This window comes from Eublepharis macularius, chromosome 11, assembly GCF_028583425.1.
Source record: "Eublepharis macularius isolate TG4126 chromosome 11, MPM_Emac_v1.0, whole genome shotgun sequence".
NCBI lineage: Eukaryota > Metazoa > Chordata > Lepidosauria > Squamata > Eublepharidae > Eublepharis > Eublepharis macularius.
Window position 1 is genome coordinate 50,859,844 of NC_072800.1, and position 12,737 is coordinate 50,872,580.

Sequence of the window (12,737 nt, forward strand, 5' to 3'; positions counted from 1 at the left end):
GTAAGGACACGTGCTGCTGCATTCTGGACCAGTTGTAACTTCTGGATCAGTCTCAAGGGCAGCCCTGCATAAAGCAAGTTACAGTAATCTAGCCTGGAAGTTACCATTGCTTAGATCACTGCAGCTAGATCATGGGTCGAGAGATAAGGAACAAGCTGCCTGATCTGGTGAAAATAGAAAAATGCAGATCTGGCAACTGACATGACCTGGGCTTCCACTGACAAGGAGGCATCCAGAACCACGCCCAGGCTCCTCACCTTTGGCACAGGTGCCAGTGGTGCCCTATCAAAGGCTGAGAGCTGGATTCCTGAGCTCCCCAACCCACTACCCAAGTGCAGGACCTCGGTCTTTATAGGATTTTGCTTCAGTCAACTTTGCCTTAACCACCCAGTCACGGCCTCCAAAAGCCTGGCCAGAATATCTGGGGTGGCATCCGACCGGGTATGCAACAGTAAATATACCAGGGTGTCATCTGCATACTGGTGACACCCCAGTCTGAAACTTTGAGCCAGCTGGCCAAGGAGGCACATATAAATATTAAATAACATAAGGGAGAGTATTACGTCCTGAGGGACACATCATACCTGTGGGTAGCGAGGTGACATCTGCTTCTTGAGCACCCTGTCCCTGACCATGGAGAAAGGAGATTAGCCACTGTAAGGCGGTCCGATGTATCCCCACACTGGTGAGGCAGTGGGTCAACAGATCATAGTTAACCACATCGAACACTGCTGTGACATCCAACGACACCAGCGCCAACCCACCCCAATCCAAGTGTCTAAGAAGATCATCTGTAAGGGCGACTAGTGCCATCTCTGTCCCATGGCCAGGTCAGAAACTGGACTTAAATGGATCCAGGATAGAGGTGTCCTCCAGGAATACCTGTAGTTGTTCCGCCACTGCTCGCTCAATCCCCAAAACAGGAGGTTCGATATTGGGCAGTAGTTGGACGGATTGGTGGGGTCCAAAGATGGTTTCTTTAGGAGAGGCCTCACCACTGCTTTCTTCAATGCTCAAGGAAAAACCCCAGAGCTCAGGGGAAATGCCAGTGTCCATGTTGGGGGCAGGGATTGTATTGTCCCAATCTCATGGATATTACCTATATATGTACAAACTGTGATTTCTGTTATCTAGCTTTTATTGGGTACAGTTGAAATTCCTATTTGTTTACGCCTTACAACACAGTTCTGCCTCATCAATTTCTTTATCATTGCTTCTGTATTAGAATTTCTTCCAGTGTCTTCTCACAATTAGGTTGTTGTAGGATGAACTATGAATTAGGTTTCTGTGTCTTTCTACTTTTTCTTTCCCCTAATTACCTCCCTGATAAGAATTAGGCAATTTAGCTTGTGGTATAGCAGTTCCATTCATTTTTCTTGCATTTTATTTCTTCAGGTAAGTTATTGATGTTCTGCTAATGCAACTGAATGCAGTATAACCTAGGATCAAACTAAATTCCAGCCTATAAATTTTGAAACCCAGATGAGAGGGCTGTGGTTATAAGCAGCAGGATTTCTTTCCCCCACCAGTTCTGATGAGGTCAAATTTCTTCTTCCTTGGTCTAATGTAACCTTCTGTAAAATAGCATTATACTAAAAAAATGATGTAATCAGTGCAGATAATACATCTATGGAAGTGTTTTATCTCCATTTGACACTGTCCAATTAAGTAATAATTTTCCTGGGGTTTTCAAAGCAAGAGATGAGCAGTCATAGCTGCCACAGTCTTCCTTGGTGGTATTTCATCCATGTGTGAACACTGATTAGCTTCCAAGTGCTGACAAAAATTGGGCTACTCTGGGTTATTAAGGCTGCTGCAAATGCATATTAAAAACTGCGCTGTTAGAATGATTAAATTTATTTCCTCTGACTTTTTAATATGTTCAAGGACTGATCTGTAGATCAAAATGGTTCTCAGTAAGACCAGAGGCTACTTTTTTTTGGATTCATGATCACATAAATCCATAGATAGCCTTCCTCCAGAATGGATGCCATAAGTGGAATGGTGGGGGGAGGGGTCGTGGTGTGCCTGGACAAGTCAGGGAGGATCTATGGGCCTGCACAGAATGTGGTCAGGGTTTGTGCTGTGGAGGTACATAACAGGCAAAACCGTACCAAAGCACAGAAGAATCGATATGTGATATAAACTTGAATTGTAGCATACATGTAGTAATTGAAATGGTTAACCAGTATTGATCATACAGCGATTTAAAAGATTTCCAAGTGGGGACCCCACAAAAATTGCAGAGCGGGGATTCCAGCCCCCTTCCTCAGTCTGAGAGCCAGTTTGGTGTAGTGGTTAAGAGCACAGGGCTCTGATCTGGAGAACCGGGTTTGATTCCCCACTCCTCCACTTGAATCCAGCTGGGTAACTTTGGGTCAGTCACAGCTTCTAGGAGCTCTCTCAGCTCCACCCACTTCACAGGGTGTTTTGTTGTGGGGATAATAATAAAATACTTTGTAAACCACTCTGAGTGGGTGAAATCGAAAAGAGTCCAGTAGCACCTTTAAGACTAACCAACTTTACTGTAGCATAAGCTTTCAAGAATCACAGTTATCTTCATCAGATGCATTTTCGCATCTGATGAAGAGAACTGTGATTCTCAAAAGCTTATGCTACAGTAAAGTTGGTTAGTCTTAAAGGTACTACTGGACTCTTTGATTTTGCTACTATAGACTAACATGGCTAACTCCTCTGGATCTGAGTGGGTGTTAAGTCATCCTGAAGGGCGGTATATAAATCAAATATTATTATTCTTCCAGTCCCTTTCTCTTGCAAAGAGCCTTCCCCTTTGCCACCTCCCTTCCTTTCACTTTTGCACTCCCAGAGGGGAAGTGTTGGGGAGGGGGGAAGTGTATTTGGTGCAGGGAAGGGTGTTTGGAGCTGGGCTGGAAAAGGGAAAGGTGTTTGAAAGGGAGAGAATAGTGTCCCTTGTCGCCACCCAACCTTCCCTATAACTCTTCTGCCCTCAGCCACCCACCCACTCATGACTGTGTTGCCTGTAACTCCCCTCCACATGAACTCACCCACCCTTTTTCTTTCCCTCTGCCACATAAGTCAGAACTTCTTGCTGCTGCCCCAATGCCATTTTACAGGTAATTTTATAAGGTTAAAAATTGCCTGTGAAATGCATTCCTGTGTTGGGGGAGAGTCTAGAGAGCCGCCTTCCCACCTCCATCATCCACTGTTGGCACCACTGCTGCCTCCCCTGGGACTTTGAACTGTTATAGGAGAAAAAGGTAAAAGCTATCCTATTACTGTCTCTTTACTCTGCCTGCTGGCCTATTGCATAATGTCCTGGAGTGGCAGGGCAGGGGGGTAAAGTGGGCCCCACGATTCTGGAGGCCACCTGGGCCTGCTGATGCCACCTGGGCCAAGTGGGGTTGCTCTGGCGTGTGCTGTTACGGCAGGTGGGTAAATAGCACCTGCACACAGAGTGTACTGTTTTTAGAGGGAGGATTAAGCCCCCAATGCATAATTTTTTACTTTTTGTATTTTTCTGCAACCCTGGAGGGTTGCCCCAGGTTACAGATACATCTGTTGTGTCTCCAAATGACCCCAATCTGTGGGTTTAAGTATAGGCAGATTGAGGCCACTTGGCTATTAGTATATACAAGTGGATACCTGCAAGGACTTGTGGGGGACATCTTATTTTCTCCCCCCCCACCATGTCCTCTTTCTCTTCTTTGTCCTCATAGCCTCTTGCCTTTTCCTGCATTCTTCTCTTCCCACCTATCTCCCCCCCACCCCCGCTAGTAGCATCTCCCATATGGCCCAGTTGTGTGGGGTGAAAACTGCAAGAATTTGCAGGGAGTACTTCATGTTTCCCTGTATCCCCTTTCCATACTATTTCCTCTTTCCATCCTCCTGGCAGCCTCCTTGTGATAACCTTTCCCTACGTCTTTCTCTCCTTCAAATTCACTAAACAGTGAATTTTATCTGCCCTCCATCTTCACCTATATTTCTTGATATATTTTATTGATATACTGCCTTTTTCCACAATGAAGGACCCAAAGCAGTGTATATTATTCTCCTTGCCTCCATACTATCCTCACAGCAACTCTTAAGAGGTAAAAGTTAGTCTGAGAGTGTATGACTGGATCAAAGTCACCCAGTGAGTTTCCACAGCAAAGTGGCGATTTGAACCTGAGTCCTCCACATCCTAATTGAAAATTTAAAAGGGAAGTCCCCAAACAAAATATCAAAAAACAAGTTAAAAAAAACCAGGGAGACTGAATACAATCTACTTACTAAGTACAATTAATCATAAATATTTATATACAAAGTGGTAACTCATGTGTGATATCTCTAACTTGTCTGCTTTTGACCAGCGTTATATTTAGATCCCGTCCCAGTATTGTCAAAGTACCTGAACATACGGATTACGGTCAATGCACTTGAACAGGTTGTTATGAAGGAAAGAATGAGTAAGTTTTAAACATTAATATTTATTTATATTTATTATATATTTATTATATTGTATGATGGTTTTAGATGATATGTATTCTATGCTCTTCAGGCAAATTTATATAGGCTTATGAAGATGCTTTGCGAAATGGGCTATATTGGTAGCTAGCACACCTGTTGACTATGCCTACTCTCCAGCATCTGGTTATTTCATTTCTGGATGATGTTAGATGAGACTTTCTACTCTGTGGTGTCAGTTTGCCTGTGAAATGAACACAAAGCATTATTTATAAGGAAAACTCATGAATTTATGAACTTTATATACTTACCTTGTTGAATTTGAATATTGAGTTTGGATTTTTGCATTGAGTTGGATTTCTGATATTTACATGGGGTGGATACCCTTTTGAATGGTTGTAAATGAAATGATGTAATAGGATTATCAGTATATATTGTAATTTATTATATTTTTGCACTTCGGAACATTTGCACTTTGTATATAAATATTTATGATTAATTGTACTTAGTGAGTAGATTGTATTCAGTCTCTCTGGGATTTTTTCCCTTGTTGTTTGATATCTTCCACATCATACTCTGAAACTCTGACCACTCCACTGGCTTTTTTGGGGCGAGGGCTGCTGTTTAACAATAGCAAGCAGCTAGGCTTGGATGAGTCATGCAAATCATGTGGTATCAAGGCATCGGGTGGTTGCTTCTGGGATGGCCCCAACAAGTCCTCTCTCAAAGGCCCAAACAGCTCTGGGAAGGGCTCTTCCCCCTGCCTTTTGCTAGCAGAAACCAAACCTGGATACTGGCTAAACTGTTATGGTTGCCTAGCAACAGCCTAGGATGACATCTGGTTAAAGTTGCAGGCACTCCTTTTGTCATTTTGAAGGAACAGGTGAGGATGAAAGCAGATCAAAGGGAAGTTAAATTCAGAGTAATATCTTTTAATGTGAAAAACCATGAGGCATCTGGGGATTTTAATTTGATTTTAGGATGCTTGATTTAGCGGATGCTTTGTTCAACAAATAAACAACTGTTGGTGGTCCCTGGCCCAAGGGAGGCCTGCCTGGCCTCGACCAGAGCCAGGGCCTTTTCGGTCCTGGCACCGACCTGGTGGAACTCTCTGTCTGAGGAAACCAGGGCCCGGCGGGATTTATTATCTTTCCGCTGGGCCTGTAAGACAAGAGATGTTCCACCAGGCATATGGTGGAGGCTAGGTTGGGCCCCCACTGGTCACACTAAAGATCTGTCCACCACCCTACATATGAGCCAGGGCTTGAAAAGCAGTATTTTATCATTGCCATCTGAAGAGACACTGTATTGTATAAAGTTGTTTTAATGTTATTTGTATACTGTTTTATCTATTTTTAACTGTATTTATGTAAATTGAAATGTACTCTGCCCTGAGCCCGCCTGGTGGGGAGGGCAGACTAAAAATCTAATCTAATATAATAAATAAATAAATAAATAATTTAGCTTTAAGTGACTGCCCAGAGTATTAGTGGGTGTTAAGAATTGTAAAATAGTTTGGAAATCTCTATACAAGCATTGTGTGTAATTTTACAATAGAAGATTATTCACAATTGCTCTATCAATTTGGGTAACGCTGACATTGCTATATAATTGAAGTATTTCTTAGACATAGTGTAGTGTGAATTCTTGTATGATACTGCATGGAATGCAATAGTAATCTATACTCTGATTTTAATAAGACAATTTCCTCTAGAATTCACCTTTCTCCTGTTTTGTATAATTCATGTTTGTCGTCGTTCTTCTGTGCAGCCCCACATTGGGACTGCGCAGGCGCAGGCCAGCCGTGGAAAGATTATCCTAGCTTTTAGAGTTGTTAAAGGGGACGCTCAGCTCCACCGCGCATGCGCGGTAGCATTCCCACCAAAAACACAGCAGTTAGAGCGAGCGTCCCCACCATACCCTCAGTTCCTTTTTCGCCGCTGTCGAGAGAGGTTCTTCTCCTAGTTGTTCTAAGTGCTTTCACTGTCGTTCGTTCACGGCTCAGGATATATTCTCTTTAACATCTTCGAATACATCCGGCCTCGCGATGTCCCAGTCATCGCTGTTTAAGAAATGCCAGCGCTGCGGTACGAAAATGACCCAGTCGGACGGTCATGAGCTTTGCCTGTTCTGTCTGGGTGAAGGCCATGTTGTTGAGCACTGTGCCATCTGCCAATCCTTCACGCCAAAGGCGAGAAATGATAGAAAGGCCAGATTGAGAGCTTCCCTGTGGGAGTCGAATCTCCTCCCTCCCAAGCCGTCGGTAACACAGGCTGGTAAGAAGTCTCGTTCGGCTGTCCCTTCAAACCCGTCTCCGGCCGTTCAGTAGCCCTTGGATCCGGTCCGGTCCCCGGATCCGGCTGACCCTTCCGTTCCAAGAGATCCCTCGGGCTCTGAGCCTGCGTTGGGTGAGCCTGTGATTCCGGCAAAGAGCCGGTCTTCCTCCCTGCCATCGGAAGCTGCTAGGGCTGCTTCGGAGCCCCTGCCCAAAAAGGCCAAATCTAAGTCGAAGCATCGGAAGCGTGCTGCCTCTGTGGCCACTCTTAGCCGGGGTCGTTCATCCCCCGCGCCTGTTGTCATTGAAGAGGAGGCTGAAGAATTACTCTGTACTCCGTCTCCTCCCCGCACTCCACCTCCTGTCGGGATGGATGAGTATGTGACCATGCCAAGCCTCTCAGAACCGTACATGGCTTTTGAGCATTCCTTGCCTTCCGCTTCCGCTCCACCTGAGTTGCTGGTTCCGTCTCAGCCTTCGGTTCTGTCCAGGGATCCTCATCGTTCCGCACCGCTGCAGTGGCCTTCACAGGCACCTCCCTCTCCCCTTCCACCATGGCAACCTGTTCCTGGCATCGGGAACCTGGCGACATGGCAAGACTTCGACTCTTGGGTACAGTCGTCAGCAGCCCTCCTTCAACGTGCCGCTCCTCCGAGCTCTTCGGTTCCGACTCAACCGGCCATGCCTGCCTACCCTTCCATGATGCCTCCATGTCCTTCCACCTCACGGGGGGTGTCTCATCCCCCGGCCACGCATCCGGCCTATTCATCGGTTCCGACTATGCTGCCTGCCTTGGTTCCGTTGCCTCCGCCTCCGGAGTTTTCCGGTTCCGATGATGAGGAAGGTCTTGCATCTCCATCGGATTTTTCTTCTGATTTAGCCTCTGATCCGTCCCCGGAGGAATCCGTGGGGGAAACTTGCTCCTCTTCCCCTAATGAGGACTATAGAATGTTTGCGGAGCAGATGGTCTGCATGGCGAATGCCTTGGAAATTGATATCTCGACTTCCACTAACAAGCCGAAGAGTAAGATCTTGGAGGCCCTGTATTCCAGCTCCCCAGCCTCGGCGTTTCCTCCGGTGGAGGATTTGATGGATAACACACATTCCTTGTGGCAAACCCCGTCTTCGGTTCCGGCGACCGCACGGAAGGTTGACCGATACTACCAGCTCAAACAAGACGACTGTCCCTTCCTCTTCAGCCACCCCAAGCCTTCCTCTCTGGTGGCCGAGGAAGTACACTCTCGGTTCCGAGGTGGTTCCTTGTCAGCTCCAGATGATTAAGAAGGCCGCAAGCTTGACACCTTCGGCCGAAAGGTCAATTCTTCGGCATTCCTTAACTTCCGTATAGCCCATTTTCAAGCTATCATGGGCTCGTATAATCTGTTCCTGTGGAAGCGGCTGTCTTCCTACCTTCCCGATCTGCCCGAGGACCGTCGCCCTCTGGTCAAAGCATTGCAAGCGGAAGCCTTTAAGCTGGCCAAGCAGCAGATGACCGCTGGGAAGGATGCTGCTGATTGCTCTGCCCGTTCCATGGCCTCTTCCGTAGTTCTCAGACGACACGCTTGGTTGCATTCTACTGCTCTACCCCTTGATAAACGAGCGAAAATTGAGGATTTCCCCTTCGAAGGTGCCCTCCTGTTTTCTGAGAAAACAGATGACTCCCTTTCCCAAATGAGAAAGAATCATCAAACCTCTAAGTCCCTGGGAGTGATCGCGTCCCAGGAACCTTGCGTTCTGAGGTACCGTTCCACTCAGTTCCAGCCTTACCAGCCCCCATACCAACCGTACCACCAACGTAAAGGGCAATTCCCCTACCATCAGCCCTACAGTCAGCGGTCTTACTCAGCCCCACAAAGGCATGCGTCTAAGAGGTCTTCCCGATCTAGAGGGAAACAGAATCAGCCTGCTTCGCCGAAGGCCCCGGCTTCAGGACAAAAGTCACTGTTCTGACTAGACATGGACGCTGCCCAGTGGGTCCCTCAGGACACTGTTCAGCTTCCTCCGTTTATGGACAGGCTTCATCCTTTTCTGCCCGTTTGGCAGTGTATTACTGATGACTCTTGGGTCCTTGCAATCGTGGCCCGTGGTTACAAGTTATTGTTTGTTGAAACCCCCCCTCTTTCTCTCCCTCCACGTTCATCTGCACCCTGTTCTGATGTTGTTCTGCATAATAATGTTGTTGAGTTACTTAACAAAGGTGCTGTTCGTAAAGTTGATCTCTCAGAGTCTCCTTATGGGTTCTACTCCAGATACTTTCTTTTTTTATATATACATTTTTATTGGATGGGTCATTATACAAATATAAAAACATAACACAGTTAACATTCCATCATATTGTAATACCCCCCACCCTTCCCCCCTTTTTCCATTGACTTCTGACTTCCGTTGACTTTTCCATCCCCTTTATTACCTCTTAAATAAAACCTTAACCAAGCTAAACTATATATAGAATAATAATACCCATCTAATGATAAATACCATTATCTAACATTCCATATCTTTTAGTACTATCTACCAATAATATCCAATAACCTACAATATAATATGTCCCCTATATTAATAGCTATATACTACATTATAAGAATGGGTCGTATTAATATATTTTATACCATTGCATATCTTTAGATAGCACTATTACATATATCTATCATATCTATAATGTTCAAAATTATTAATATCCTTTATATTGTTATCCAATTCATAACATTATAACCTAGTAAATTATAACATATTATACCTACATATATCAATAAAATGGTATATTATCACAGACTAGATTTTTTACCTCTAATATAATATAATGATTACTACCTCTATAATAATTCAAAGTAACAGAACACTATCCTCCCCTCAGAAAATATCCAAAGACCACACGTTCTCTTTAATGTCCCACTTTTTTTCTATATAATTCTTAAATTTCTCCCAACTTGTTACATACTCTTCCATATCTTTCTCTCGAAGTTTCCTCGTTAGTTTATCCATTTCAGCCAAGCTCAATGTTTTTAAAATCCAATCTTCCACCGACGGTATCTCTTGTCTTCCACAGCTGTGCATAAATTATCCTAGCCGCCGCAGTCATATAAAATACCATTATCCTGTCCGTTTTGTCAAAGTCTTCTAGGTTCATACATAACAGTAACAATTCTGGGTTTCTAACAACTTTTTTCTTCAATATATCTGACATAGCGTCTACTATTTCCCCCCAGAAATGCTTAGCTTTTTCACACGTCCACCACATATGATAAAAAGAGCCCTCATGCTTTCCACATTTCCAACATCTGACATCTGACTATTTCCATTGGCTAGCTTTTTTGGCGTGAGATACCATCTATAAATCATTTTATACACATTTTCTCTTATCGTGGTACATGTTGATATCTTTAAACTATTTTTCCACAATTTCTCCCAAGCTTCCATCAATATATCTTTATTACAATTTATTGCCCACTTTACCATTTGAACTGTCTCATCTTCTGTAAACCATTTCAACAAAATCTTATACACTTTAGATATCAATTTCCCCCCCTTGCAGTAGACATTGTTCCAATTCTGAATTTTCCACTCTAAACCCTACTTTCCTCCGATCAGTGTCATACAAATCCTTTATCTGCATATATTGAAACCACCCATATCGAAATGGCAATTCATCATTATTTTTAATATTGTATAAATTCTGATCCACTCTAAGAATGTTCTGATATGTCATCCACTCCGCTCCTTCATAGTCAGTTTTTGGATTCACAACCTCTGCAGGTACAATCCACATTGGTGTTCTTTCATTCAAATATCGCTTGTATTTAGTCCATACTGCAAATAGACTCCGCCTCACAAAGTGATGCAAAAATATCGCATCAGCCTTATTCTTTCCATACCATAAATATGCACACCATCCAAAGGTTTTATTGTACCCTTCCAATATCAATAATTTATTATTTTCTAACAACATCCAATCCCTCACCCAAACTAAGCATATGGCTTCATGATATAGTTTCAAATTTGGTAGTTGGAGTCCTCCTCTTTCCTTTGCATCATATAACACCTTCATCTTCACTCTAGGCTTTTTTTCCTGCTCACACAAAGGTTAAAATTTTTCTTTGCCATTTTTCAAATTGCTTATTATCTATCACAATTGGAATTGTCTGCATTAAAAACATTGTTCTTGGTAACACATTCATTTTAATTGCAGTAATACGACCCAACCACGATAGATTTAATTTATTCCACACCGTCATGTCTCTATTTGGTGCCAAAGCTTATCATAATTGTTTTTAAATAGATCAATATTTTTTGCAGTCAACTCAATACCTAAATATCTTATTTTATGAACCACTTCACAATCTGTTATCCTCATTAACTCTTGTTGTTCTTGCTTAAGCATATTCTTACAAAGCAGTTTAGATTTCTTTCTATTTGTATAAAATCCTGCCAGATCTCCAAACTCTTTTATCTTCTCCATTAACCTTGACATATTTTGTAGAGGGTCCTCCACTATCACCATCACATCGTCTGCAAAGGCCCTCACCTTGTATGTATATCCTTTAATCTTCAAACCTTTAATTTCATCGTCTTCTCATATTTTTCTAAGTAAAATTTCCAACACCATCACGAATAACAGTGGAGAGAGTGGACATCCTTGTCTTGTTCCCTTTCTTATTTCCAACTTTTTTGTTATTTCTCAGTTGACAACTATGGCTGCAGATTGGTTCTTATATATCGCCTTAACTGCTTGAATAAACATCTTACCCATCTGTACTTTTTCCATCATTGAAAAACATAAAATCCCAGTTCAAATTGTCAAACTCTTTTTCAGCATCCACAAAGAAGAAACCAACTTGTTTTCCTGGATTTTTATCATAATATTCTATCGCATTTAATACCGTCCTCAGGTTGTCTTTTATCTGCCTATCTAGTAGAAAGCCTGCCTGCTCCTCCCCTACAAACTCCACCAGCCAGGCCTTCAGCCTTTCAGCCAATATTTTCGCAAAAATCTTGTAGTCATTGTTTGTTATGGTCCAGACCTTACTTGGTCTCATGACCTCTACTACTGCTGTGGTGTTTTTTGCAAGGTTGCGTATGAGGCCTTTGCAGAATTGGTTTGTCTGTAAGTTCAACCATTTGACAATGAGCCAACATCAAAGGTTCTCTATTCCCAGGCCGGTCCTTAAGTCCCTGGACTGGTGGACAATCCCCCAGAATTTGTCTGCGGGTTGTCCGTTTGGTGCCTTTGTGGCTGATGTCACTGTCTCTACTGACGCCTCTACCTTAGGCTGGGGAGGGCGCTGTGGCACCTTGATGGCCCAGGACACTTGGTCACCAGCCGAAGCTAACGTGCATATTAATGTGTTAGAACTTCGAGCGATCCGTTACTCCCTTGCTTCTTTTACAGATGTGCTGCACAACAGACGGGTTCAAGTCCTTTCGGACAACACGACAGCCTGTTACTACCTGAACAAGCAGGGAGAAACGGTCTCGCTCAAGCTCTGCGCAGAAGCCACAGCTCTCTGGAACTGGGCCATAGACAACAATGTCCTGCCACGGGCCATACATATAGCGGGGGAGTTCAACATCTCGGCGGATATGCTCAGCAGAGTGTTCCTGCCCCAGCACGAATGGTCCTTCAACCCTGCCTACCTCCTACCGATTTTCCACCATTGGGGGTGTCCGCAGGTCGATCTCTTTGCAACGGCCTCCAACAGGAGAGCTCCCATGTTTTGTTCCCGGGCTGGGTTAGACCCTCGGTCCTTGGGGGACGCATTCCAGATTCCCTGGACCCCAGGGTTCTTCTACGCCTTCCCGCCTACCCCTCTGTTGCACAGGGTTCTCTGCAGGATCCGAGCCTTCAAGACCCACTGCATCCTGGAGGCCCCACGCTGGCCCCGCCAGGAATGGTTTCCCCTGTTGCTTTCCCTCTCCCAGGGACGGTGCCTGCCGTTGCCAACTGTTCCAGACCTATCAGTCAGGGACGGGATCTGGCACTACGATGTGGACGTTCTGAAGCTGGCTGCCTGGCTCCTGCACCCCCCCGGAGTAGCCTTGT